The sequence below is a fragment of the Notechis scutatus genome, chromosome 6 (genome assembly GCF_049901735.1).
Source record: "Notechis scutatus isolate UNSWTSFEM ecotype Mainland chromosome 6, rNotScu1.2, whole genome shotgun sequence".
NCBI classification, from domain to species: domain Eukaryota; kingdom Metazoa; phylum Chordata; class Lepidosauria; order Squamata; family Elapidae; genus Notechis; species Notechis scutatus.
This window is the reverse complement of record NC_142014.1, coordinates 82016976-82043454: the sequence shown is the minus strand read 5'-3', so window position 1 is coordinate 82043454 and position 26479 is coordinate 82016976. Positions and strand designations below refer to the sequence as shown.

General features: G+C 41.7%; 1 protein-coding gene across 2 annotated transcripts in view; it reads right to left on the bottom strand.

The window, feature by feature from the left end:
* LOC113427841 (C-type lectin lectoxin-Phi1) overlaps positions 1 to 26479 on the bottom strand; it is a 370378-nt gene that overhangs the window by 139900 nt on the left and 203999 nt on the right. Inside the window, exon 1 of one of the 2 annotated variants that reach the window (XM_087968993.1) lies at positions 11831 to 11840. The exons of the other annotated variant lie outside the window; for it this stretch is intronic. The gene's annotated coding sequence lies outside the window, so the exon portion shown is untranslated. Of the gene's footprint in view, positions 1 to 11830; positions 11841 to 26479 lie in introns of those variants that run through there. 2 annotated transcript variants of the gene reach the window in all.

Sequence of the window (26479 nt, the reverse complement as noted above, 5' to 3'; positions counted from 1 at the left end):
CTCGTCTGAGTTGGAGGTTGGACATTTTAAGCGGTACATAAGCAGTCTTGTGGATTCTTCTAGTGTGGAGTGTCCCAACCTTGGCCACTTTGAACTCCCAGAATTCCCTGGCTAGCTATGGGGAATTGACCTCCATGGGTCTTAAAGTGGCCATGGTTAAGAAATGCTAATGAGAAAGGAAAGCAACGAAAGGTATAAAATTGAAAATAGTTTATTGGTTTTCACAGGAAAGTATCGGACCCTTAACCTGATGGGATTGACGTTGTAGACTTTCAAGGATTGAGAAACAAGGAGTCTCTTTTGTAGTCCAGACTTTTCTCAACTTAATTCCAAGAGCCATGGCATCCCTAATGAAAACCTCCTCTCACTAAATCCTCATCATGCAAAGGAACTGTGCTTTGAACAGTTTAGATTCTTCCATTTTTTAAATCCTGAAAGAGAAAAGCGAGAGGAGGTTGGGCATGTGTCTCTCTCGCCACATTTACCTTTGCATAGAAGGAGCATATCCCATTACCCCCCCCCTCACCCCATTTTAAGCATTCAGAGCAGGATGACCCTAGCCATGAATTTTATGAGGGCATTGTTAAGCCTGGATTCCCCAACGCGTGTTAAGGAAAACAAACTAAACAGAATGTACAGCGAAGTCAGATAGGAAGACAGGTAAATGTGTGAGATAAGTTTTCTAGTTAACACGCAGTAAAAATACACATACGCTTGTGCTATCAAAAATATTGTTTATTCCATTTAAGAATTATAGCATAGTCAAATATAACGGTCCATTAGTCATATATCAATTTGAGTCAAGTCTTGTCGAGGATACTCTAATTGCAAAGTCCGTGTCGAATAGCCAGTGTCAGTACACATATAATAAATCTGTCCAAAACTTATCTTCTCTCCGTTGAGAAATATCTTCAAAGTAATCCAACACTTCTTCTCCTCCCGATCCAGCAAGTACGCAGTCTTCAATAAGCCAGCCAGTAAGAGCCAGAGAGTGCCTTGCTGCTTATATAGTACTTTTACAGCTGCACCCTTAATTACATTCCTTTAGCTTAAAGTCACATACACTTTATCTGACAAACCATGATTCATCATTTTATTATCTTTACCCAAAACAGTTAGGGCAAAACAATGTTATCCCTAACAGGCATCACAATTTCTCCCATTCTTGTAGGTTAGGGTTAGGGTTGTAGATGGAATACTCATCTGTAATGATCTAAGTCAGGGGTGTCAACCATGGCACTTTAAGATTTGTGGACTCAACTCCCAGAGTTCCTCAGCCAGCAAAGCTGGCTGAGGAACTCTGGGAGTTGAAGTCCACAAGTCTTAAAATTGCCAAGGTTGGACACCCCTGATCTAAGTGCTAGAGACCACTGTAACTACATAGTCAAAAAGGCATTAAGAATTGTTAACCTAATCCTACATAGTTTTTTCTCTGGTAATATCACACTACTAACTAGAGCATACAAAACCTTTGCTAGACCAATAGTTGAATACAGCTCATCAGTCTGGAACCCACATTACATATCTGATATTAACACAGTTGAGAAAGTCCAGAAATATTTCACAAGAAGAGTTCTCCACTCCTCTACTCGTTGTAGAATACCTTATGCCACCAGATTTGAAATTCTAGACCTAGAAAACCTAGAATTACGCCACCTTCAGTCTGATCTAAGTATAGTATATAAAATCATACATTGCAATGTCCTACCTGTCAATGAATACTTCAGCTTCAACCATAACAATAACCATAACAAGAGCACATAATAGATACAAACTCAAGGTTAATTGCACCAAACTTGATTGCAGGAAATACGACTTCAGCAACAGAGTGGTCAATGTTTGGAATACTCTACCTGACTCTGTGGTTTCTTCCCCAAACCCCCAAACCCTTAACCTTAGACTGTCTACTATTGACCTCATCCTTTCCTAAGAGGTCTGTAGGGGGCGTGCATAAGCGCATAACATGCCTACCGTCCCTGTCCTATTGTTTCATCACTGACTGCAGCCTTCAGTTTAAGGCCTTCCCGGCTGATTTCACTGTACCTTATAATTACATCATTTTCCCAGTCTTTGCAACCTGTAGGTCATATTCTACCAACAACTTATTGCTTGGATTGGGTTTTTGGTACAGTGGAACATACTATATTCTAAGGGATGCATGGCAATGGGATGAGGAAGAGAGGGAGAAGGAGAAGCAGGATGAGGAGGAAGAGAAGGAACGAGGAGCGGGAGAAGGAGGAGAAATGGTGAGGGAGGAATGGTGGTGGTAGTGGTGGTGATGGAGGAGAAGAAGGAGGAAAGGGTGGTGGTGGTGGAGGTGGAGGGGGGAGAAAAAAGGGGAGGGGGAGGAGAAATGGGAGGAGGTAGAAAGGAGGAATTTGAAGACCAGCCCATTTGAAGTTTGGTCTTTGAGGACAATTCTCACTCCTTCCCAACCTGTTGCATATTAGAAGGAGCAACCATGTTTCTTTCCTATAAGACTTCCACAATGGCTTCCAACCCCATCATTCTTTGGATGGGTGCCCCATTCTCACCTGATGAGGTGGACAGCTAGATGCAACTCAAGTATTTCTTTGGTCTAGGAAAGGTTGCATTCCAGGATACATAGGGAATGGTTGAGTAATCAGTCCATTACCAGCATTTTTTCTATAAAAAGAGGAGGGATTATTGCTTTTTTAAAAACCTTGATAGAGGCTGAGAGTCTCCACATGGCTAATTGCCCTCAAATTATCAGCATCTTGTGTTTGGCCACAGTGCATACTAACCGTGCTGTACTTGGAGAAGCCAAGATGAGGTAAATAAACCTGGTCAGCCAGACCTACCACTTGACTCAGAGAATCACTAGGAATCCATTTCATGTTAAGGAACCCCTCTGCGGACAGACTCATTTATTTATGTAGTCTTATTTATTCATTTACTTATTTATTTAAAACATTGGCTCCCAATCCAAAGTGAAAAAAAATCTAAAATCATGTTAAAAAGATAAAACTTGGCTGACTGTGAATTCACTAAAAGCAACACAACAGTTCTAATGCACGATGATCCAATTTTCTCCTAGCTAGGAAGCCTCCCATCAAATGGCAATACAGGTTGTCCTTAACTTATAGCAGGTCACTTAGCAACCATTCTAAGTAAAGACCATCCCGAAAAAGGGGACCTGTGACCTGGATTCAACGTTCCAATGGATGGGTACCTTCCTCGGTCATGTGGGGCATATTCAGGTGGTGTTTCAGACATCTGGTATGCCAAGATCAACCACCTTGGCTTAGACAGATAAGGGCCTACATCTGCACAATAAGCAAGTAAGCATAGTCAAGAAAACACCCCAACTTTAACATTTCACCAACTTAAACCTCCAGCACCCTTCCCCCCAGGAATATACTAAGGAACAACTAAGACCATCGGCCAGTCTCTCCTTTTAATGCTTTTCTTTTGGCGCACATTGGATTCTACCGCATTTTTTAATCATAATCAGACTGCATCTGAGCAAGTTGTGAATTCTTGTGTGGTGTATCTAGCTCTTTGTGCTAAATTCTTTAGAAGGTCCCTCCTTCCTTCTGAGACAGATCAGCTCTGAAGACCCTTGGATTACTGATATCAACACAAGCCCAAATAATGAAGTCTCTGCAAGCAAACAACCCAGATTAGAGAACATCAAGGACCCCACAACCAAGCTCAGTAGTATAAAATATTTGTAGCTCAGGATTGATCTGTGAGGTTCTTGGTGCTCTCTGAGCTTGATGGTTTTCTTGCGGATACTTCATGACCCATCTAGGGAACATTATCAGTTCTACAAGGGAGTGGACTTTACTATTTATATGGAATAGCTTGCTCTGCCAATGTTGATGGTGTGCTTTTCTCCTTGATAATACCTTGATTAGGGTGTTGTTTTCCCACTTGATTCTTTGTCTTGTGTTAATCCCTGCTTATCTAGTTATTGGCTGCTGGAGAGGATGGTTGATGACAGAATTCTCTAATTCCTGGGATTCTCTTGTATTTTTGGATTTAGCTTGATGTAGGATGCTCATAGTTTCCCAGCTGAAACTGTGGTTCTTACTGCCAGTGTGTTAAGAGATTAAGGAGTTTTCACTGGGTCTTCTGACTGCTAGTTGGTGTTCAGTGATGCGCTATGCTAGTTTCCCCCTGTCTTAGTCCTAACCCTGAATGGTGCAGATGACTCCTGTTTCTTTTTTCCTTCTGAGTCTTTTGGTTTATTTAAGATATTTCAGAGAGCTTTAATTGGTTTGTGTGCTACAGTGATGTTGCATGTTCTAATGGTGTGTTCATGGTTTCGTAGATGTTTTTGATGTTGGAGTGTCATATATATCCCATTTCCACCCAACTAAGGAACATCATCGATGTTGCCTGGATTGGTTCATTTTGGATTTGGTTCATATATTTTTTTGGGCACCGGGAGTCCTCAATGAATGACAACACACAAGAGAAAAATTCAGAGCATCATCTGCACTTGGATTAGAGTTTATTGATTAGTGACACCACATGGAAAAGAAAGCCTGACACACAGGCTTGTTCTGTGGGTCAGCAGGCTGATCTTGTAGTAGTCAGGGAGATTCCGACTTACAACCTTCAAGGTGTTTCCAGCTACATTCAGTACAGAGCCATCTTGCACAGATAGGATTGTTTTAGTCGACAATGCAGGTCATTCCATCTTTTATAGTCTAGAAGAAATCAAATGACCGATGAGACTTTTATTGCAATTTTTTGTAATGATCTCACCATTTGTACCTAAGAAAACAGGATGTATTGTCACAAAGGATTAACTTTTTTGGATAGCAACATTTAAACACATAGGTTTGCCACTGTAGTTTACAGGTAGTCCTCAACATACAACTATTCATTTAGTGACCGTTCAAAGTTACAGTGGCGCTGAAAAAAATGATTTATGACTGGTTTTGACATAACTGTTGCAGTACTCTTATGATCAATTTGGACATTTGGTGACTGGCATATATTTATGATGGTTGCAGTGTTCTGAGTTCCTGTGGTCCCTTTTTGTGACTTTAATGGGGAAGCCAGATTTGCTTAACAGCCCTGAGACAGCTGATGCTTCTCATGGGATGCTACTGCTTGGTTTCTATTCCTCTGAGTTCTCTCCCTACATCCCTACCCCCACTGCTCCCCACCCCCCAGTTACTGATGTCAGGCTGTCAGCTAGCTTAACAGAAGAGCAGCCATGACACGAGTGTTGTTGAGATCTTCGGAGAAAGGAGTGAGGAAGGATAATAGGTGGCATTACACCCAGGGCAAAATCAATATGTCCCATTCTGATGATCTTAGAATGTTTCTTTATTGAGCTTAACTGGGTTCAGTTTCTTTCGAGGCCTCAATACAGGTTTTATGAGCTTCCCTTTTCACTGGAAAACAACACCATCATTTCAGTCGCGATGCTGTCGGTAATATTTAATTCTCCAGGGTCAGGATTTGAAACGGGTTAAAGCAAAACTGGGAAAGATGCTAAAAGTAGGGAAAATCATCTCTCTGGATCCCATTATGGCTGGGTGCACTTAATTTGCTTAGTGAATTAAGGTGTTAAATGGATTTTGTGCAATAAACTGACCTCCTGGTTAAGTAAAGTTTGCACATCTTTGTAAGCCATGGAAAAAAAATCAATCCTAACAAAATTAACCTAGGTCTACTTGATTCAGTTGGAAAGCCAGCAGCTACAATATAATATGCAAAGCTCAAGTATTGTATTAGATTTTGTGCATGTCTATAGGGATGTGGATTAACACATGTTGTCCAAACCAACTTTGACAGTAAGCTTTTATTCCATATTTTGGCCAATTCGGAATATTGGTGCAAAAAGCCACCAACTTTTTCAAAAAGTCTTCAGTAATTGATTTGATAGGTGAATGTCTATGGAGATTCTCAGTCATTCCAATCATGGTTGACCCAAAGGTGCTTTTTCCAAAAGGCAACTGGAATTCCATGATGAACTAAAGAAGCTTCTTGGATGAGAAGCTAAACATTTTCAAAGAGAAGACCAAGAAAGAACAGTTGCCTTTTGGAAAAAAAACACCTTTGGGACTATTTGGTAATTGGTTCCCCCTAGCAGCATGGAAATTACTGATCTTCCTGTGTTTGATGGAGATGATGGCAAAGCTGTTTGTTTTGGCTATCATCTTCTAACATGATTACCTTCTATTGCATGGGTGGAGAATGATAGCCCTGGATCAGGAATTCTGGGAATTGAAGTCCACAAGTCATAAAGGGCCATCCTTCCCCACCTCTGCTCTATTGGATGGGTGCATACACTCTTTAGAGTCATTAGTGATAGAAATGGTCCCTATGTGTACATAAAGTACTAAATAGGATTCATTCAGAAACGAAGACCCTGGGTTTTGTGAATGCAGTCTCTTGACTTCATGCATATTGGCTATGAAGGATTGGAAGGTTGTGCATCTTCACACATCTGGAGAACACGTGCTTGAGAAATCTGATATATTAGAACAGAAAACCTTCTCCTTACCCAGGCTGCATAGTGCAAAACAATTCCGAGCCCCTGTAGTGTTGGAAGAGAAACCGGGTGTCCAAGGAAGGTAATCCACCAGGGCTGAATCTAGCCATCTCACTCGTGGCTGTAGAGATAGAAAGCAACAGTGGTGTCATCTCTCCAAGTGTTTTTCTGAATCTTGCAGAAATCAGGATATTTCGCCTCAACTATACTTCTCAACAGCAGAAGGGTCAAATGCAAGGGGGATCAAGTTGACCTAGGGGACAACCGCTTAAGTATAAGCCAGCAGTGTTCTTCAGCTGTCCCCCCCCCAAAAAAACAACAACAACAACCAAGAGAGGCTCAAGATCCGAAAAGGTGATAGCATTGCTTAATACTGCACTAGTGAGGCCACACATAGAATACTTAGAATCCAGTTCTGGCCAGCACGATAGAAAAAACATGTTGAGGCTTTTGAAAGAGTACAGAGAAGAGCAACAAAGATTAGAGGGCTGAAGGCTGAGACATATAATTAACTGTTGCAGGAAGTGAGTATGTCTAGTCTAATGAAGAGAAGGATTAGGCGGTGATGTGATAGCAGTCTTCCAATATTTGAGGGGTTGCCACACAGCAGAGGGGACTATCTATTCTTCAAAGCCCCTGTGGGTGGGACAAGAAGTAATGGGTGGAAGATTATCAAAGAGTGATCCAGCCTAGTATGAAATTTTCTTACAGTGAGGACAATTAATCAGTGGAACGCCTTGCCTCCAGAAGTTGTGTGTGCTCCATCACTGGAGACTTTCAAAAATAGATTACACAACCACTGGGGTGGTGGTCCAGTCTAGCACAATACCACTGAAAAAGAAAAACAAGAAATCCAAGAAGAAACCAGCATGGTTACACAAATATCTCTCCGATAAACTGAAAGATAAGAAGGACAAGTACAAAAATTGTAAAGAGGGACACATAACTAATGCAGAATATCAGCAGATACCCCGAACCTGCAAAGATAAACTCAGGAAAGCAAAGACTCAAAATGTACAAAGACTTTCAACAAAAGTCCAAGATAATGAAAAAAGTTTCTTACAACATAATACAGTATAATGGTCGGTCCAGCAAAAAGAGAAGATGGTAAGGAAGTAACAGGCAGTAGAGAGAAAGCAGAGCTACATAACTCATTCCTTGCATCAGTCAATATGAAAAGAAACCATAACCCAACCTACCAACACCATAAAAGACAAACTAAAAATAATAATTAAAAAAAAACCAGGAAAATGGTAAGAGAACACCTGTATATCTTGAATATAAATTACTGGGACCTGATGGATTACATCCCAGAGTTCTGAAGATGATAACAGTTGTTGTCTCAGAACCATTGTACCATATGTTTGAAAAAAATCCTGAGCACTGGGAAACTACTGGTGTATTGGAAAAGAGCTGATGTGGTTCCCATCTTCAAGAAAGGGGGAAAAAACAGATCCTAGGAAGTTACAGATCAATCAGCCTTGCATCAATACCTGGGAAGACACTGGAAAAAATAACAATAAAACAGATCTGCAAACGTTAAGAAATGAAGTTATAACCAGAAGCTAGCATGGGTTTGTTCAAAACAGGTCATGCCAAATCAATCTTATTTCATTCTTTGACAAAGTGACTAAATTAGTAGAGCAGCAAAATGCTGTGGACATAGTATACTTAGACTTCAGTAAGGCATTTGACAAAGTAGAACACAACCTACTTCATGGTAAACTAGAAAAATGTGGGATAGACAGCATCACCACCAGATGGATTTGTAACTGCCTGACAAACCGTTACTCAACAAGTAGTTTAAATGGTACCATATCCATATGGAGGGAAGAAAGTAGTGGTTCCATCTTATGCTGAGTACTTTTCAGTATTTTCACAAATAGTTTAGATGAGGGAATAGAAGGAGAACTCATCAATTTTGCAGATGACACTAAGTTGGCAGGAATAGCCAACACCCCAGAACAAAAGCTCAGGATCCAAAAAGATACTAATAGACTTAAACAATGGCCCCTATGCAACAAAATGAAATTTAATGTGGAGAAAAGCAAGGATTTACACCTAAGCAAAAACACAAAATAAAAACCAAAGATTCAAATATAAATTAGGCAAAATCTGGCTCAAAAACAGTAACTGTGAGAGGGACCATCCTTTAGTCAGATCACATCTGAAATCCTACATCCAGTTTGAGTCACAACATTACAAAAAAGATGTTGAGACTTTGGGAAAAGTGCAAAGAAGAGCAACTAATAATTAGATACCTGGAGATAAAAATATATGAAGAATGATTGTAGGAATTGATTATGGTCAGCTGGGAGAAATGAAGGACTAGGGGTGACATGATAGCAGTATCTGTGGTGCTACCACAAAGAAGACTGGGCCTACCTATTCTCCAAAGCACCACAAGGCAGGGCAAGAAAGAATGGATGGAAACTAATAAAGAGAGAGGCAACTGGAATGAAGGAGAAACTCCCTAACTGTGAGAGCAATTAAGTAGTAGGATGGATTGCTTACAGAAGTTATGGGTGCTCCATCATTGGAGGTTTTTAAGAAGAGACTGGACACTCATTTGACTAAAATGGTAGAGGGTCTCCTGCTTGGACAGGGGTAATGAAGAAAGTTAGCACCTAACCCCTCCTACAAGAATGAAATATTTTTAGGACACATTAAAAAAGCAGAATAATTGTATTTCCCTGGATGATAAAAGAAGAAATATGTTTCATTGCCCCTGTTAGGAATGTAAGTGGCCTAACAGCTATTTGGGATGGAAATATAAAAACCAGGATAGACATTTTAATACTGTCTCTTTAAGAGCATGCTAAAAACTGCAATTGGGTGTGGTTACTCAAACGGCCATAAGATGGAGCCAGAAACCTGGGTTGTTTTAGTCTCAGAAGAGAGTGTATCTCAGTGAGTCTTTTTTCCTTCTGTTGGAGAGTATTGCCGTTCCTCATATTAGACTGTTATACATGGATTTGATGTAAGTCTGATACTGAACTGTTTTTGACACTGGATTTTGTTATTGGATTATCCCTGGATTGAAAACTGACTGATTTTACTTGTGAATGACTTTGGACTGCCTATTTTGAACTTTGCTTAACGTTTCTGGAAATAAAAACCTACATTTATTGTACAGTATATCTGTGTACTGTGTGTGTATTATTCAAACACTTCTCTCAAATACGTCTCCCTGTATGCGTTCATTCTCCTAACGGGGAATTACCTCAACAGCCCCCAGCAGATATTTGGTGCCCATTAAGAAAAACTGGGCCAGCCTATCTACAAGACAAAAGACCTCCAGTTCCAGGGTGATGGGATTAAGACATGACCCTCCAGGACATAATAGGATTAACCCATCTAGTAGCAGAGTTCACCACATGGCACAATCACTGGGGACACTGCATCCCCCAGGAAGCTTCAACCAAGCCTGGGACTCAGACAGCCTATAAAGTTAGCTGTAACCCTTACAACAGCCAATAGAACACATGTTCTTGCTGTGTGTTTCCCACTTCCAACTGGCTTCCACTCAAAATGTCTTAAGAGGTCTCCCGGAAGAAAAAGAGTGTAGAAGAGAAAGCCAAAGAGGTCTGGAAATACTTCCAAGATATCCCACTTCACTTAAGGGCCTTCTTTCCAGTCATAGCTGTTGATCAGCATCCAAACACAGGTGATGTTGATGAAAGTTCCTATGTTGAACTGTGTGAATTGGGACACAGGTACCCTGGGTGTGCAAAGACTATGGTAGACTTTGGGACTGTGACAGAGTTTGTTAAAAATGCTTATACTCATTGATGAGAGGAAATGATACAGATATTTTTGTAATTCCTCTGTTTATCTACTCTTGCGCAATCAGCGTGTGTTTCCCTTACTTATTCTACATGATTCCTAGTGACCACTTGCTCCCCTCGGTCTCCCTTGAGAAGCAAGGGCTGGATATATGATCTATTCCTTCTATATAGTCCACTATCAGGTCCTTGGTCTCTTTTTTTATAAATAAATTTTATTGATTTTGGTCTTATTGGTGTTGAGGACCAAGTTATTGTCTTCCCACCATGAAAGCTACCGTTGGTCCACCTCGTCTTGGTAGGCAGATTCATCCCCCCCAGAGATGAGTCCCACCACTATTGTATCATCAGCAAATTTAGTAATAGTATTACTTTACTGTTGTAAAGTCCTGGTTGAATTGTCCCATGATGTAAATCCATTGACAAATTGGCCTATTCTTGTCACCTCCTCCCTTCCCACCACAGCTTTTTACTGTCTTAAGATATACCACTCACTCCCTTCCTTTCCCAACTTCTACTCACGTTTGCGCCCTTGATTTTGTACAATCCAATCCAGATTCTAAATCTCTCTGCATAGTTGGTGAGTAGAAAAGAAGATATGGTGTCCATTTCCCGTTCGCTGAGAATAGAGGCAAGGTGGGCCCATTTCCCAAAGGTAGCGCATTCTGTCTGGGAGACACCAAGCAGACAGAGGTTAGGGCTTCCTGCTTTAGATGCTGACCCTGTCCTTTATAACAGGGTGTTCAAACTTTGCCACTTTAAGACTTGCGGACTTCAACTTCCAGAATTTCCCAGTCAGCATGTCTGACTGTCAAATTGTGGGGGTTGAAGTCCGCAAGTCTTAAACTGCCCAAGTTTGGAGAGCCCTGATTTAGAGCCCTCTGTCAGTTCCACAAGTCTAGGTCATCCAGGCTCACTGCAGTATTTATCACATCCAACTCTATGATTCTGTATTCTAATATGCATAAATATGCACAATTAGCAAATATCAAGCTACTTCCCTTCCCATCTACTTTTACTATCATCGAGAAAGAGTCTTCATAAAGAGAAACTTATCAGTTATGCTGGCAAAGATAAACCATACCAGAATTGAGGACTTCAAGGTTGCCTCAATTAGCACACATTCCTTCTTTGATTCTATTTTGAAACCCTGCTCCCATGCCTCCAAGAATTTGTTTCCCTTGTGGTAGAAGCTTCATCTTTCAATATCCTCTCTCTGCTGTACCCCATGAGGTTACTTTCATCGCTCCTCAGTCCTACCATGAAACAACCCTAAGCCATGCTTTTCTATACTGAGATTTAAGTATGTGAGGGGTCCGTTGTACTCTCTGAGCTAGTTTGAGTGATCAAACATCTGCAGGGAAATAACCAAGCTCAGAGAGCACCAAGGACCCTTCATTTCAACCATGATCACATTGTGGCCAACATACTGACCTTTTTGATCATAACATTTGGTCACCTCTGGCTCAGTCCTTCCTTCCTTCCTTCCTTCCTTCCTTCCTTCCTTCCTTCCTTCCTTCCTTCCTTCCTTCCTTCCTTCCTTCCTTCCTTCCCTCCCTTCCTTCCCTCTTCCTTCCTTCCCTTCCTTCCTTCCTTCCTTCCGGGAAGCATTATGCTCAGAAAGACAACACGGAGGTGGATGGGACTCCTGTTACCTCTGCATCATTCCAGCTCAGGTAGTCCTTAAAAAATCCATAACAATGCTGCTCATACAGGAACCAGTCCTGAGGACAAGATACTGTTTCCAAACCTGTTGGTGGAAAGAGGAGATTTTGTCAAAGAGAAGGATTTGGGGATCACCCATCCTGAACCCATAGATTCAAAGTGCAGAGTGGAGGAGGAGGAGGGACATTTACATAAAGGTCCTTTGTGATCATATTATAAGCAACTGCGTCCTCTTCACTGATGACGTAAAATTATTCAACACCACTGACAATACTGCTACCTTACAATGCAACCTTGACTATGTGTCAGAATGGTTGAACAATTGGCAACTTCAAATCTCAACCAACAAATGCTCTGTTTTAAACATTGGCAACAAAAATCAGAACGCTAAATACAAACTGGGCGGATACGACCTCATAGACAACCCTCACTCTGTCAAGGACCAAGGAATAGTCATTTCAAAAGATCTAAGCCCCAGAGCTCACTGTAACAGCATTGCCAAAAAAGCATTAAGAGCTGTTAACTTAATTTTGCAAAACTTCTCTGGTAACACTGTACTGCATACCAGGGTATACAAACCCTTCGCAAGACCAATTCTTGAATACAGCTCATCTGCCTGGAATCCACACTGTATAACAGACATTAATAATTTGAGTATTCTCCATGCTGCAGGATGGGTTGACTCCTTCCTATGACATCATAGCTGAGTCTGTACTAAGATATAAAAGCCAGCCCGTGGAAGAGAGCCCAGCTTTTGACTCAGCTCCTTTCAGTCAGTAGCTGTGTCTCTGAAAGCGTTCTGTTAGATAGCAATCACCAGCGATCTTCAGTACTTTTTCCTCTCTTCAAGCAGCTCCCAGGGATCTGGGCAACTGCTCTTCCAGAAGCAGGGCTCCCTCCCTCTCCTCTCTCTCTCTCTCTCTCTCTCTCTCTCTCTCTCTCTCTCCCCTCCCTCTCCCTCTCCCTCTCCCTCTCTTCCTCCCTCCCTCCCTCCCCCCTCTCTCCTGCAAGTTGGGAGCAGCTTTACAGAGCTCTGTGCAGGCAAGCTGGGCAGCATCTGCAGACCTCCCCCACGCCTGCAGTTTGGAGGATCGTAAACACGATCGGCAAACTGATAAGAGTTCAAGCCAGCTGATCGTGTAGCTGGTTGCTGTGTTTTTCCCTTGCTGACTTCATGCCTGGCTCTGTATAGCCTAAGGAGGGCGATTCTCTCTCAATCTTGGAGCCTGTTTTCCTGTAGTCAGCAGCCATCTTGGATTCAAGCCTTCCATCACGCAGGTGAGCGCCATTTTGTAAGCCGGGGGCCATTTATACCCTAAGGGGCTTAATAGAAAAATTTCTAAACAGCTTCTTTCCAACGCAAGAGCCTTTATTTTACAAATGGAGCAAGATAAGGCTCTGGCAGAGCTTTCCCTCCCAGTGGAAAAGTGTCTTAAGCCCAATAGGAGAAAAAGACGTATGCAACGCACCCAATCAGTCCAGAGGGAGGTGGCTGCTAAAATCAAAGCTAAGGCTCTAGCCCCTAAGAAGGCAACTCAGGCCGAATTGAGGGCAGAGAAGCGCAGACATGCAGCTCTAGAGAGGCAGTTCAATAGAACTATTCAACAGAAGGGAGTGCAACTACAGCATGTTTCAGGTGATACTCATGGGCCCCAACCAAGCCCTCCCAGGGGAGGAGAAGTTATCTGTGAGCCTTTCCATCCTACATCCTGGTCTCCTGAGGCTCTTGCTGTACAGTCAGATCCTCAGGATTTAAGCAGATCTGGGCCTTATTTCCAACAGGCTTCTGTGCCCTATGCCCCTCCCCCTCCCTCCAGGCCTCTAACCTCTTCTCAATCTAGGCCTGAAGCCACCTTCACTCCCACAGCAGCCGGCCTTCTTCCTCTACCTTTGAGCATAGACCAAGGGATATCCAAGATGTAGTCTCATCAGCCATTAGGCAGGGATTGGCTGAAGGCTTCAAGCAAATTCTTCAACCTCTGGAAAGGGTTCAGGCCCTTCTCCCTTTTCAATCTATAAGTTCCTTGCCTCATCATCCTGATTTACACAGGCCTCAGGACCTCAGGGTCCATTCTTCTCTACCAGAATGGGAGGAGGTTGATGAGGAAGGAAGGCCTTCACCATCTGAACACAGTTACTCCCCTCATTCAGAGTGTGAAGAGGGTGAGATTTTTGACCAAAATCTTTCAGAGGAAGAGGATTCTCGCCCAGAGCAGACATCCTCTGCATTGGTCTTCAAACCTACTCTCTTCAGACCATTACTCAGCAAGGCCTTGGTCACTGCCAAGCTGTCGCCAGAGAAAGTGGCTCTCGAGCCACAAGGAAATCCCTCTAGCCAAGGGGATTTGCTCTTCTCCAAGCCTGTAGTGCATGCAGAGGTTTTGCCTTCTCCCATTTTGTTCCTGGACATGGTCAAGGAACAGTGTGCTTCTCCTTCGGCAGGTCCTCACCCATCTTCTCTAGATAAGTGTTTCTACAATGTCAGCGCAGCTCTGGACAATGCCCTGGCAGTGCCTTCTGTTGACATTCTGGTTCTGGCCTCGTTTTCATCTTCTGGCACTCCCACGGAGCCAGAAGATATCCTGAAACCAGATAATAAACATTCCGAACAGACCCTCAAGCGCAATCACCAGGCTGCTGCTTGGGCTGTTCGGGCTTCAACAGCAGCATCCTTCTTCACCAGGGCATCGATATAGTGGCTGTGCCAAATCCAGAATAGATTGCCTGCTTCTGACCTTCGGTCTCACCGTGACCTTAATAAGATTATTGCAGCAGCGGAATTCACTGTGGATGACACTCTCAATTCCGCCAAATTTGCATCCAAGGCCATGGCATCTTCTGTAGCAGCAAGAAGACTTTTATGGCTCTGAAATTGGCAGGCGCAGTCACGCCAAAAATGGAAGCTGGCTTCAGTTCCTTTCGCAGGCAATAAGCTTTTTGGCGATGCTCTGGAACCTTATCTCATCGAAACCAGAGATAAATGTAAAATTCTCTCTTCCTCTGGGAAGAAAGCCGACTATCGCCCTGCTCCTTATCGCCCTCCTGCCTTCCGAGTGGAGACCTCATCTCGCTTCCCCCGCTCTAACAGGCCATACTCCGAACGCCAAGACCAACGGGTGGAAACATCTGCAGGCAACAACCTTCTGCTGGTAAACGGCCCTTTCGGGGGTCGTTCCTTCCATCGCTCTAAGTAATCCCTCATAGCTTGCCCAACCTATGGTTACAAGCCACAGTCATCCCCATCTTCAAAAAGGGAGACCCAAGCCTAGTTGAAAATTACAGACCAATCTCCTTATGCTGCGTCACCTGTAAAGTCATGGAATCAATTATTAACCAATCCATCATCCTCCATTTAGAGACAAACAACCTACTCTCCAATAAACAATTTGGTTTCAGAAAAAAACTATCCTGTAATCTGCAACTCTTACACTGCAAAAACATATGGACTACACAACTCGACCAGGGCAAAGCAATAGAGCGCAATCTACATAGACTTCTGCAAAGCCTTTGATTCAGTGGTACACGACAAACTACTCCTAAAAATAAAATCTTATGGTATCTCTGGACAACTGAATAACTGGATAGAAGCATTCCTGTCAAACAGACAACAAATGGTCAAAATTGGGACGCCTATCAAATCCAGTACCTGTCAATAGTGGTGTTCCCCAAGGCAGTGTTCTAGGACCAACTCTCTTCATAATCTACATAAACGACCTTTGTGATCATATCAAGAGCAATTGCGTTCTCTTCGCTGATGATGTAAAGCTGTTCAATACCACAGACAATACTACTACCCTACAAAAAGATCTAGACTATGTATCTGAATGGTCTAACATATGGCAACTCCAAATCTCAACAAATAAATGCTCTGTCTTACATATTGGTAAAAAAATCAGAAAATAAAATACAAGCTGAATAGTCAAGATCTTGTTGATGACCCAAGCTCTGTAAAGGACCTGGGAATACTCACCTCTAATGATCTAAGTGCTAGAGCTCACTGCAACTACATAGCCAAAAAGGCATTAAGAGTTGTTAACCTAATCCTACGTTGCTTTTTCTCTGGTAATATCTCACTACTAACCAGAGCATACAAAACATTTGCTAGACCAATACTCGAATACAGTTCATCAGTCTGGAATCCTTATCACGTATGTGATATTAACACAATTGAGAAAGTCCAGAAGTATTTCACAAGAAGAGTTCTCCACTCTTCTACCCGTTGTAGAATACCTTATGCCACCAGACTCGAGGGATCTTTCCCTCAGATTCGGAACACCGGAGGTGGATCTTTTCTCCACTCCTCCAAACACCCAAGTCACCAGATTCTTCACCAGGTTTCCTTTCCAGGGAGCGGAGGGGACCATTGCTCTTCGGTGCAGATGGCCCAAGGGTCTCCTCTACGCCTTTCCCCCGCTTCCCATCATTCTGACAGTAATTCGGAAGATGTTGGAGGAACGTGCGGAGCTCCTCCTCCTGGCACCCTATTGGCCAAGGAGGCCCTGGTTTGTGGACCTGGTCAACCTATCGGTGGCTTCTCCGTGGAAGATCCCTGCCCATCTAATCTCCCTTCACCAGGGGGGCCTGCTCCACCCAGAGCCCCAGTGGTTCAAGCTGACCGTGTGGCACTTGAGCGACAGCGGCTAGAGGAGGCTGATCTTCCAGAAGGAGTCATCCTCACTATCCTGGCTTCTTGCAAACCTTCTTGCCACCTGGAAGGCTTTTTCCCGATGGTGCCTCAGGGAGGGTCTTTCTCCTGCTTCAGCCCAGTTGGCAGAAGTTCTTAGCTTCCTTCAGCATGGGCTGGAGAAAGGTTTGGCCCCCAACACCTTACGCAGGCAGGTTGCGGCCCTCTCCTCAGTCCTTTCATGGGGTTCGCTTCCTTCCTTATCCCATCTCACTTCAGTCAGGAGGTTTTTGAAAGGGGCTTCCAACCTGCACCCTCTGGTGGTTCACAGGTATCCTTCCTAGGACCTTCATTTGGTCCTTAATGCCCTTACAAAGCCCCCCTTTGAACCCCTGACTCTGAAGGTAGTGTTCCTTGTTGCCATCACTTCTGCCAGGAGGGTTTCCGAGCTTGCTGCTCTTTCCATCAGACAGGACCTTTGTTTCTTTCATGATGATAGGGTTGTTCTTCGTCTGGACCCCTCATTTATTCCGAAGGTTAACACCTGGTTTCACAGGTACCAGGACATTGTTTTGCCTGACTTCTGTCCTCTCCCGCACCATGACTTAGAGTGGCAGTGGCACACGCTAGACGTAAGAAGGGCTCTTAGAATATACATTAAGCGCACTTCCTCCTTCAGGAAGTCGGAAGCCATGTTTGTTTCCTTTTTCCCTTCTCACTTGGGGCACAAGGTCTCTTCTACTATTAGCAGGTGGGTCAAGTCTTGCATTGAGCAGGCCTACAAAGCTGCGGCCCTTCCAGTTCCCCGAGGTCTGATGGCGCACTCTACCAGAAGCGCGGCCACTTCTGCTGCCTGGGCGACCCAAGCATCCTTGGAGGAGATTTGTTGTGCGGCCACATGGACATCCCCATCTCCTTTCATCAGACACTACTGTCTGGATGCTTTTGCCTCGGCGACTGCAGCCTTTGGCAGACGGGTGCTTCAACGAGTAGTTCCACAATTGGTGTGATGAGCCAGACGAGGACCCGCCCGTGGACATGCAAGCTTTGGTATGTCCCATCCTGGGCTCTCGATGCAGCATGGAGGAGAATGGGCATTGGTAGAAGTTACCGTGAACGCCCTTTCTATCTATGCTGCGAGAGAGCCCAGCCCCTCCCTTGATTCGTCCGGAGAGGGTAAGACATATTTCTGTATTTATTTTGGGCTTTCAGAGACACCTTTCAGTCTGTCAAGTATCTTCGCCAAAGCTGGGGTCTCTCCCGGGGGCTGGCTTTTATGTCTTAGTACAGACTCAGCTATGACGTCATAGGAAGGAGTCAACCCATCCTGGGCTATCTCGCAGCATAGATAGGGCATTCACGGTAACTTCTACCAACGCCCATTTCATGAGAAGAGTGCTCCACTCTTTTGCTTGCAGTAGAATATCTTATGTTACCAGGCTTGAAATTTTTGAACCTAGAACTATACCGCCTATGGTCTTTTATGAGCTTAATACACAAAATTGTCTGCTACAAAGTCCTACCTGTCAATGACTACTTCAGCTTCAACCACAACAAAACACAGGCAAACAATAGATACAAATTCAAAGTAAATCATTCCAAACTCGATTGCAGAAAATACGACTTCAGCAACAGAGTGGTCAATGACTGAAACTCACTGCCTCACTCTGTTGTTACATCCTCAAACCCCCAAAACTTTAACCTTAAACTGTCTACCTTAAACTGTCTACTTTGGACCTCACTCCATTTCTAAGAGGTCTGTAAGGGGGTGTGCATAAGTGCACTAGCGTGTCTACCCTGCCTGTCCTATTGTTCCCATTTATCCATTTATTCGTACTCACTTATGTATATACTTATACCTGTTTATACTTCTACTTGTTTTCTTATACAAGCTTGACAAAATAAAATAAATAAATAAAATAATTTGAGGTTCCTATAGTGTTATAACCCACATAATGTCACAACACACATCCACAAGAACAGGGCTTTGACTGCATGGTTGGGCCCACATTCTGACTCTGACTCCCATTCCTGTGAACCCCACAATTTGTCCAGGATGAATAACATTGCCTCTAGAAGTTTTCCTGACCTTTGTCACCTCAATACTTGAGGATCTGAATGGAGAGCTTAGCTTCCATTCACTTCTCTGATGGCAATCATTATATTTTCCTGCCATGACTGGGCATTTTCTCCTCAATTTGTACGGTTGAAACTACATCCATTTTTTTGAGTTGTCCATCAAAGAATCCTAGGGCTGGAAGGGACCTCAGAGGTCTTCTAGCTCAATCTCGTGTTCAAAGTAGGACACTTTATACCATCCCAACCAAATGGTTGTCCAGACTGTTTTTGAAAACCTCCAGTGATGGAACACCCACAAGAGGCAAACTATTCATTGATTAATTGTTCTCACTGTGAAGAAACTTCTTATTTCCAGGTTGGATCTCCCTTTAATGAGTTTCCACACATTGGTTCTTCTCCTGCCCTCCTATGCTTTGGAGAGTAAGTCAACTTCCTTTTCTCTGTGAAAGCCCCTCAAATACTGGAAGACTACTATCATGTCACTCCTAGTCCTTCTCTTTCTTAGACTAGACATATCTAGTACCCTTAGCTGTTCATCATACAATTTAGCATCCAGACCTCATACCATCCTTGTGGCTCTTCTCTGCCTTCAGCATTTTTTGTATCAAACAAGACCTACCTTGTATGAAGAAAGAGGCCACCAGGAAGCCCAAAAAGGGGACATGAAAAGGGGCAAACCCCATCTGGAAAGGAAAAGAAGGAGAAAGCTAACTCAAGCTGCTGTTACCATATTGATGTCTTCCAACTATGTTGATTTCAGAAGGAGATTGGATAATTTCTAGGAGGACGATGGGATCTCATAGACTCCTAGTCTTTCTGGCTGTTTATCACCTCCTGAGTTAAGATTGTTGGACGAGTAGGCACAAAAACAGCCAGGAAATTGATTGAAGCCTGGCAAACGGGCCACTCCTCAGTCAACAAGAGTTTTGATTTAAAACCAGTTTATCAAGTACTTAGGAAGGGAGGGCTTGGCAGCACAAGCAAACTTCAGCCAACAACTTAATTGCCAGCCATCAATACCCCAATCAACATCTAAAATGCTTCTGGTTTGGGCTTCTTTGGCGACGGGCCAAAATTCACAATCGTGCATGGTTTTGATCTGTGCTCGCCGCTAGAGCGCCCTGATCTTTTGGATTCGGAGCTGAAGCCACCCCGTAGAGGTGGTGAAGAGGGGGGAGACTACCAGCTGAGTCGAGGGGAGCCTCATCTCTCCTCGGCTTGGCATTACTCCCTTTCCCGAAGGTGATTGCAGTGTTGGTCAGAAATGGCCGCCTCAAAGAGGAACCCGACCAGACAAGATTGAGCAGGAGGGAAAACAAAGGGAGAGAGCTTGACAGATGGGGCTAAGCTGAGATAACATCTATGCAAGGTACCCTGGAACTAAAATTATTAAGAGTGTTATTCCTAAAAGAAGATTTTTAGAGCGGTGGAGAAGAGAGGGGAAAAGGAAAAAAGATTTTTTTTTCTTTCTCACATTGATAGCTGCAATTGGTTTTGAAAGTTAGAAAAGAAGAGACTCAACTAAGAAATTTGTGTTGATTTACTTCAACACTAACAGGTAATCCTAAACTGAAATTAAAGTGTCAAAGGGGAAATAAAGATTTTTTTGGACATTCTAAAGCTCTCAAAAGGAGGAAAGTGGAGAGAAAAAGAAAGAACTTGGAACTTGGAAATTTATTTATTTATTTATTTATTTATTTATTTGATTTGACAATTGTTTACAAGATAATAAGTATAAATGTATACATAGTTGTGAATACATGAAATGGGTACATATAAGAAAAATAAAAGAATAAGAGAAACAATAGGACAGGGACGGTAGGCACGTTGGTGCGCTTATGCACGCCCCCTACAGACCTCTTAGGAAAGGGGTGAGGTCAATAGTAGACAGTCTAAGGTTAAAGTTTTTGGGGTTTGGGGAAGATAAATAACAGAGAGTATCACCTGGAAATAAAAAGAATTAACTGTGAAACTTTAAAAATATTTCCAAAGGATATACTGTAACTGAAACTTTGCTACAATATAACAAACCCTCCGAAAAGGAAAAGTGGAAGAAAGAAGCAAGAAGAAAGAGCTTTGGATTACTTAGTGATTTTTGGAATTTTGGGTGTTGGATTTTTAGTGGTTTGAATTAAAATCAATCGGGTGGTTGTTTAAAAGTGTTTAAAATGGCAGTACTCCTTGAGGAATTAAAAATGCAATTTAAAAAAATGAAAGAAGAGTCACAAGAGGGAAGAGGATCCTTTGGTTTCGCACTTCAATTTTTAAAAATGGAGATTTTGAACTATGACAAACAACAAGAAACGCTTGAAGAACAAGAAGGGTTGGACAAAGAAGAAGCCATCTTTAATGACCAAACAATGCAATGTGGGGTATAATGGAAAAGGGGGAAAAGGAGTTAAAAATTTAAGCCTTGGGGAAACAAAAAAAAGAATAGTTTGAAAAGTAAATATAACATGAGGAAGAAGCAGAAGAGAGGATTACAGAAGGGAGAATCAGAGAGACGGGGACAAAAAGAGTGGAGAGAAAAAGAGGGGAAAGATAAAAAGGAAAATAAGTTATAAGGGACAGAAACAGGAAATAAAGAAATGGGAAACGTACAAGGATTAAAGTTATTAGCTTATTTAAAAGACATATAGTTGTTAAAAATATAAATTAAAAGAGGATTCTGCAAGGGTACAAGAGATAGTGTTATATTAGAAATAGTAATGGAAAATATGAAACATAGGTGATTAAAGTGAAAGATAAAACTGGTATTGTGATGTAATGGAATGCTTGCTAGGAAATAAGAGGAAGGAATGAAAATAATGTAATTGTTTTTAAGGATTTATAAAATATAATTGAAGAGAAACGTGAAAGATTTATAATGAAATCAATATCAGTTGTCAAGATGAATTTGAATGGATTAATCATTTTATTCATTATTTATATATATATTTTCTTTTTTTAGAATTAAGTGTGTATTGTTAAGGGAAAGTACCAAGCGGAATTCGATTGATAAGAGTTATATGATATAAAATAGATATCAGAAATTGAATGTTACAACTGTATAAAATATAAATTAAATGTTTAATGAGATTTGAAAGGATAATAATTTTAAAATATAAAGATGACACACTCTATTTGGTAATAATAGGGGGAAACTTGCTTTTTAATTCCTGGAAGGAGAGGGAATTTTCTTTCTCTTTCCTTTCAAGATGATGATGGAAAAGAATCTATGAAATTGTAAGTAGGACAGACAAAAGTACAAGTGTAATGACTAGAAAGATAAATTTAGAAAAAGTTACGTAATTGAATTAGAAAGGAATGAGATAATTATAAAATAAGGCTGAGGAAAGTAAGGGAAGAGAAGAGTTATTGAAAAATTGATAAAATAGTGATAAGATATGAAATTGAATACAAAGATGAATATGTAACTGAGGTTATGTCTGTATGGAGATGTGATAACCTGGAATCATGCTGCTTTCAAAAAAAGATGTTTTATTTATATTATGTTTTGTGAAAACCCAATAAAACTTACTAAAAAAAAAATCTAAAATGCCACATACAATAGGCACCACATAAATACCACATGCAGGAGGGCGGAGCTGGAGGAGGAGGCCGATCCATTACAAATCAAGAACTATAGACCTATTTCCCTACTAAACGCAGATTATAAAATTTTTGCTTCAATATTGGCAGAAAGACTTAAAAAATACTTAAATAATTTTATTCATCCTAATCAAAATGGATTTCTGCCAAAGAGACAAATTAAAGACAATATGAGAGTAATCTTGGACACTTTGGAATACTACGAGGCACATCCTGAAAAACAAATGGCTTTCATCAATTTCTAGATGCACAGAAGGCATTTGATAATGTGAATTGGCAATTCATGTTACTGCTAGAACAGATGGGCTTTGCTAGAAAATTTATTCAAGCAATAGAAGCTATATATCATAAGCAAACGGCAAAGGTAATGATAGAGGGAGAACTGACAGACTCCATTGATATAAGAAAAGGAACAAGACAAGGATGCCCACTGTCACCTCTGTTGTTTGTGTTAACTTTGTAAGTGCTAAATAGAAATATTAGAGATGAAAAGAATATAAAAGGTATGAAAATTAAAAAGGAAGAATTTAAGTTGCAAGCATTTGCAGATGATCTGGTTTTTATTTTAGAAGACCCACTAGAAACAGCATTAAAATTGATAGAAGAGATAGAGACATATGGGAAGGTGGCTGGTTTGAAAATAAATAAAGATAAGACAAAGATCTTGACAAAGAATATGCTATCAAGACAAAAGGAAGAACTGGCAGACCTACTGAAAATTCAGGTCACGAATAAGATCAAGTACTTGGGGATATACTTGACAGCAAGATGCAGTACACTAAAAGAGAATAATTATATCAAACTTAAACAGCAGATAGCGCTAGATTTGGCGAAATGGGAAAATTTACAACTGTCATTAATAGGGAGAATATCAACAATCAAGATGAATATATTACCCAGAATTTTATATTTGTTTCAAACAATTCCAATTCGGCTTGGAAAGGACTATTTTGAAGATTTAAATAAAATTGTGTTGAAATTTATATGGCAAGGTAAGAAAGCGAGAATAAAACTTTTTCAAGATGCTAGAATAAGAGGAGGATTTGGTTTGCCTAATTGGGAGTTGTATTACCAAGCTACAAATTTGATGTGGGTTAAGGAATGGATAACATTAAGAAATACTAGATTGTTGACATTCGAAGGACATGATCTGTTGTTGGGGTGGCATGCTTTTCTATGGTATAAAGGAACTAAAACACAGGGGTACTTAGAAGACATTATATACGGGAGTCTCTGTGGTTAAACTGGGAGAAGATTAAAGGACAATATTATTTGAAAATTCCAGTCTAGCTATCGACTTTTGAAGCATTTTCTTATCCTATAATATACAAAAAGGAACAAACAGTTAGATATGGTGAAATATTGAATGAAAAGGGTGAATTGAAATACCTGATTGTAAATGTATTAACTGCGGCTAGGATTGTATTTGCTAAAAACTGGAAAAATGAGAAAATACCATCACAGGAGGAAATTATTAAGAAAATATTGGAATGTGCTGAAATGAGCAGATTGACATTTGAAATTAGAGAACAGGATGATAAACAATTTTATAAAGTTTGGGATCTATTCTATCAATGGTTAGACAATAAAGTATAGTAACGAAATATGTAGACTTTTAGAAAATACTAAATATATAAAGATGTATTCTTTTCTTATATCTACAAAATGATTTTAGGATAGATTTGGGATGATAATATGAATTGTCACAAAACAAATTAAGTAAAATATGATTATTTCCTAAAGCATGAATGAATAAAAGTATAGTCAAATGATTGATTAATAATGATTCCAATGTATTTAATTATGGATTGAAAATACGGGACCATATACAATGTAATTGTAATTGAAGACTACGAAATGGAAGCACAAAACAATTTGTAAACCAACCGGCACACTGTATGTACATATATGGAAGATGGCCTGATGTTTTTATGTTTTGTTTGTTTATGTTTGTTTTAAAAAGCAATAAAAATAAATAAATAAATAAATACCACATGCAGAACAACCAAAACCCACACTCTGCTAGAGAGAAATTCCCTGAAGATGGGCTCCAGCATGAGTCCGAAAGCTCAAAAAACAGAAACTGATCCCGGTGACCAACCCAGATTATTTCCTGCAACATTATCCTGGAACACGTATATTCACCTTCATTTTTATATCAGTAAATATTCTTAACTGTCCAACAGTTTGCCATCCTCTTTTACTGCTGAATTATCTAAAGACTCCTGGGTGGACCTCTGTGGGACACAGAATGGGGGCCTGGATGGACTCCATTCTGTCCTTCCATCTTTCTGTTGTTAGATGATGAAAAAGAATTCTAGATATCATTGAGGAAGAGTTTTTCCTTTCGTTGGCCTTTTGGTAAATTGCAGAAACATAAAAAGCCACACGTGGAAAACTTCACGAGATGCTGAACAATTCAATATTAAATGCTATGGACCAGCCAGAGGTGTCCCCTCTATCGATAGGTGGGTCTCCCATGAAGTATCCTAGGATGCTACTTACAGGTCAGTCCTTGTATCCTGTCAGGAGAATTGCAAGCTTTTGTTCCTTCTAGGTACAATGCTGGTTCTTTCTGCACTATTTATTTAGGAGTGTATTCGGGAGGGGTGTGTAGGTGCGGCAAACAGGCCACAAACTAAAAGGACAAATATCTACTGAAGCCAGAAGCACATTGAGATCATTTTTAATGTGGAAATGCCATGGCTGAGCAGTGATCCAGGCAATGGGAAATATATGATGCTGGAAAAGGAAAAACATGCACCAGCAGATTCCAGAGTTGAAAAACTTCTTGAGAAGAAGGTGGACATCATAAGTGTTAGTCTATGGCAGGAAAAGGAAGCTGGTATGAGAAAGGGACAAACTTTGTGCAGATAAATTAATGGACAGGAGGTTGACATAACATCAAAGAATCCTAGGGCTGCAAGGGACATTGGGGGTCTTCTAGTCCAACCCACTCACAAGTGGAGACCTTATGACATCCTGCTCAAATGGTTTCAAGTCTATTTTTTAAAACCTCCAGTGATGGAGAACCCACAACTCCTGGAGGCAAGCTATTCCATCACTGTCAGGAAATTTCTCTTTTAAGTCAAATCTTTATCAAGCTCCACACACTACTTCTTGTCTGCTCTCTTTTGCCTTGAAGAATAAATCAAACTGCCCTCCTCTCTGACAGCCCTTCAAATTCTGGAAGACAACTGTCATGTCCCCCCAAACTTTCTAAAATGTGCTCCCCTGCTCCCCACATATGGCAAAAATTTTACAGGTGTTTATTCAAAAACCCCAAAGAGGTCCTCAGAAAGCATCCCTGTTTTGCAGACCCAGACTCCAAGCTCAGTATAGCAAGAGTCACTGGGTAACAGAGTTCAATGAGTGCACACAAAGTCCAGGAGTCAAACAGGTCAGGACACACAGCACAAGCACAGAACTGGGCAACACTCAAGTCCCCAGAGTGGGGTTACATAGGCAATGCCAATGCAGCCCTTCTTGAGAGCTGAGGTTTCTTCTTCATGAGTAGTCTAGCTCAGGGGTCCCCAACCACCGGTCCGCGGACCGGTACCGTCCCGTGGAACAAGCCCTACCGGGGCTGGTTTGCTGAGCGCCGCCATCTTTTTGATGAAAAAGTGCTTCCGGTGAGCTTTTCCGGTAGAAAGCTCACCGGAAGCACTTTTTCATCAAAAGATGGCGGCGCCCAGCTAATGCCGGTCACCGGGCCGCGCCATAAAAAGGTTGGGGATACCGGGCCGCGGCATAAGAAAGGTTGGGGATCACTGGTCTAGCTGACCAGCATTGTGCCTATCTCCTCTCTGTTCTTTGTGTCCTTGGATCAGGAGGAAGGTGTGGACTTCACCTCCTCCTCATTGCTAATGGGAACAGCTGCTCCCAGTCCTCACCAGGAGCCTCCTGGCCATCTTGCTGCAGCTGTGGCTCAGCTCCTTCAGCCTCACCTTGTGGCTGGTGTCATTGACCCAGCTGAGAATGCTCCATCAGGCTCGCATTCTCTGAGCCCTGATCTTGACTAATACTCTTCAGAGAATTGCTGGACGTTTGGCACTCAATCAAATCAGCCGTTCACAAGAACATAGAGATAACCAACAGATGCACACCATTCAAAAGAGATAACCAAAAGCCCCAAAAGGAAACCGAAAGACAAAACACCACCTCACCAGCAATACCCCAATCAAGGAACTACCAATGCGAACAAGGAAACAGTCAACAATAGCCAAATCAAAGAACTACCAAGAATGCTCTCACCCA